The 3,686-nt window shown below is 40.6% G+C and overlaps 1 pseudogene; it reads left to right on the top strand.

Moving 5' to 3' along the window:
• The first annotated feature begins 1,453 nt into the window (after positions 1-1,453).
• LOC104596278 (ras-related protein RABF1 pseudogene) lies at positions 1,454-2,120 on the top strand (annotated as a pseudogene).
• Positions 2,121-3,686: the final 1,566 nt, after the last annotated feature.

Here is a 3,686-nt window from a genome sequence, read left to right as displayed (position 1 = left end):
GAATTTTACTAGAAATAAGTAGAAACTAGTTGTAACTAATAGAAATTATATGTAAATTATCAAAAGATTAAAAAATTATCAGAAATTACTGGAAATGATCTTTAATTACCAAACGTTAAATGTAAATTATCAAAGACTACTAGGAATTGAAAAAAACCAAAATTAACTAGATTTCACCAGAATTAACCATGAATTGCCAAAATTTACCCGAAATTATCTATAATTATAAGTTATTAAGTATTAGTAAATAATCAAAATATACCAAAAGTTGCCATAATTAGCAATGATTTTTTAGTAATTATAATTTCCAAATCTTTTCAGCAGGTTGTGAATTGATTTGAATTAATTCTGATTCAATTTTGATTAACAAAGTCCATGCATCCCATAGGGTCCCACTAAAAAAGTGATTAGACTTGTTAATTAAATTTCTATATTAATTTAGTGTATACTATTTAATAGTTTAATTAGGGTAAATTACAAAGACCCCCCTGTACTATGGGGTCTATGACAAAGACGCCCTTGTACTATGACCGTGAGACAAAGACCCCCTTCCGTTAGCCTTCCGTCCAAAAAAGCCGTTACAATATTTTTAAATCCCCATGCTACCCTTGTAACAACTAGACGAGAAAAACAATGTTCATCTTCCCTGACCTTACGATACTATCCTTCCATTCCTTCACATTTCTCTCTCTCCCCCTCTCTCCTTTCTCTCCCCCGATCTTATAAAGTTCAAGCTGCAAACGCAATCGAGTCTATATCGATTGGTTATGGTGGGCTAGCCAGTGCAGAGCAGAGCAGATCTGGAGCGTTAATGGGGTTGATGGCTAGGGACGACTGTGGAGTGGTCAGAGCCTTGTAATTCCGTTGCCGTGCACATGCTTCAATAACACTAGTAATGGCATTACAACAGTTTATTTGTCATATTTAGTGCATGCTGGGGAGAGCTTAAGCAACATCGGAGCAACGTATGGTACGATTGTAGCAGAGTTAGTGGCCATTAATGGGTTAACACATCCATCCTTCAAACTTTGATGCTTCAACACACCCATTGTTGAATTTAAGACGGCAAACGAGCAGTAGCGCAGAACATCAACAGTTTGGTCATATCAGAGGATTTGCAGGTGGTGGAGCATTACTTCCTATGGATAAATGCATCATTCTGCAATTGGAGAGCAAATTTATTAAGATAAGTACCCTGTCACCATCATTTCCAATACGTAGACATGCTCTGGTTCTTTAGTTTAAGATAAATTTTTGTTGTTATTTGGTTCATGAAAAGGCAAAAAAAATCAACTTTTTCTATTCTTGCTTTTTTTTTGAAATTATATTGTTTTTTCTTTTCCAAATCCAAAACCCAAAATGAGTTTGTTGGAAATCTTGGTAACTCCCCTTACAGAAGTGGTAAAGTGCATACTAATGTTTGTCGGGAGCCCTAGAAGAACCAGGTAGGTCTCACCGTGCCATGGGTTGCTCCTCCTCCCTTCCAGAAAGCTTGTCTTCTAGACGGTTGGATGGTTTCAGTTCTGAGAATGTTGAAGCAGTTGACTCAAAAAATTTACGAGTGAAGCTGGTCCTTTTAGGGGACTCTGGTGTTGGCAAAACCTGCATTGTTCTTTGTTTTGTTCGTGGACAGTTTGATCCATCATCCAAAGTGACTATTGGAGCTTCATTTTTATCATAGATAGTAAAATTGCAAGATTCTACAACAGTCAAGTTTGAAATATGGGACACTGCAGGGCAAGAGAGATATGTTGCACTGGCCCCCCTTTACTACCGAGGAGCTACAGTTGCAGTAGTTGTGTATGACATAACAAATCCACATTCATTCAACAAAGCTCAGTACTGGGTTAAGGAGCTACAAAAACATGGGAGCCCCGATATTGTCTTGGCTTTGGTAGGGAACAAAGCTGATCTCCAAGAAAAATGAGAAATACCCATTGAAGATGGTATGAACCATGCAGAGAAGAATGCGATGTTCTTTATTGAGACATCTGCAAAGACAACAGATAATATTAACCAGCTATTTGAGGAAATTGCTAAAAGGTTGCCTTGTGCTCCCTCTTTATGATTGCAGAAAGGACACCAACAGCACTACAGATTACAGAATTCCAATACCTCTCTTTCTTCTCCACTGTACTTCCGAATTTGTTTATATTGTGGATTACCTTGTTATCTTTGATCTATTTATAATGGGTTTTTGGTATGATTCAAAAAAAAATGTCTATCGGGAAGGAGATTGGTTATATTTTTCATTATAGAAGGAACATCAACAACCTTAATGAACTCACAGAAATCTTAATTTCGAAGAGAGGTCATACACAACAACTATTGAGTGCAGCTCAAACGAGAGGAGAGGAAGCCAACCGGCCGGTAAATGCAAACCTAGGTAGAAAGAGTGGATGCCATATTAACACAAGTTCATAGTTGGTTTCCTAACCCTGAAAATGCAGAGAGAAATAACAGTGAATGTGGAAAAATTTGAGGATTCCCCGTCCTTAATGGGGAGTAGGTACTAATGTCACGCGATCTGGAAGCTCCCTCGTGTCTAATGACTCGGACTCTGATTCAGGTATTTTTTGGTCAGGGCCGAGCTAATGTATACTGTGAAAGAAAGAGAATTAGAGTGCCCGGGTGTCTTTTAACTCGGGAGGGCACTCCGATGCTTAAGTCAGAGAAGTTTGTGAATTCTTTTGAGAGTTTAAGAGAGCTAGAGAGTGTGTAATCATGTGTACCGTTTTAGGTAGAAGTGAGTGCCTTTTATAGACACCAGTGGTCAGAGCCCTCTTGTAATGGGCCTGAGCTTCTCGTGGAACCGTTTTCGCTTCGTCGAGCACATTAATGTACCGGTTGCGAGATCTACGCAGGGGTTACGATCTACCCGAGTAACTCCAAGGCGTGCGATGCGGTAGGCCGGTCAAACTGTCGAGATATTAGCGCTCTAGGGATCTTGGCTTAGTAATATTTTGCTGGAATGGGTCAGCGGGCTCTTCCTCGTGAGTCAACGTAATCTTACAGAGTCTATTAGCTCGGCCTTGCCGAGGTGGAGGTCGGCCTGGACGAGGTGCTCCATGCTAACTTGCCGAGCTAGTTTGCTTACTCAACACCGAGATGTCACCCAAAGGCCACATGCCGCAACATGATTGATCGGACCAAATTACCCTTCATCAATTGCCCCCCACTCTTGAGTCGGCGTTAGCCCGACGAAGGGAGTAGCTGTTAAAAAAGGTAATTGGTCTGATTGGTTTGCTCTTTCTTGACCTGGGATGAGGTAGGGCTGGTGGCAACAGATTTCAATTTTCAAACTCCAAGGAAGGGTGCGTTTTGCGAAATTTTGAAAAGAGGCACATGCAAAGGGCACGCTGATTTCAAAATTTGAAAAGAGGTGCGTGGGAAGGGTGTGCTAATTTCAAATTCAAATAGGAGCGCTCTTACGGCGCGCAAATCTCGAATTAAATTTTTTTTTTGCGCGCGATGTTGGTCATAGATTCGTTATAGGCGCATCTCTACCATTCACAGTTTTTTAGATGGGTTATAAATAAGGGGTCCCCATTGAGGTCCCCACTTGCACTGTTTTTGGAGCTTTTTGGGGTGGTGTCTAACTGGTTGGGGTCATAGTCCGAGCCTTGCTCTTCGTCTACCTTTGTCGAGGTTCTGCTAGTTGCTATTGTCAATCTTTTTCACCTTCT

The sequence above is a fragment of the Nelumbo nucifera genome, chromosome 1 (genome assembly GCF_055504915.1).
Source record: "Nelumbo nucifera cultivar China Antique chromosome 1, China Antique-T2T, whole genome shotgun sequence".
NCBI lineage: Eukaryota > Viridiplantae > Streptophyta > Magnoliopsida > Proteales > Nelumbonaceae > Nelumbo > Nelumbo nucifera.
The sequence above is the reverse complement of the archived record's forward strand: the minus strand, read 5'-3'. Positions and strand labels throughout refer to the sequence as shown.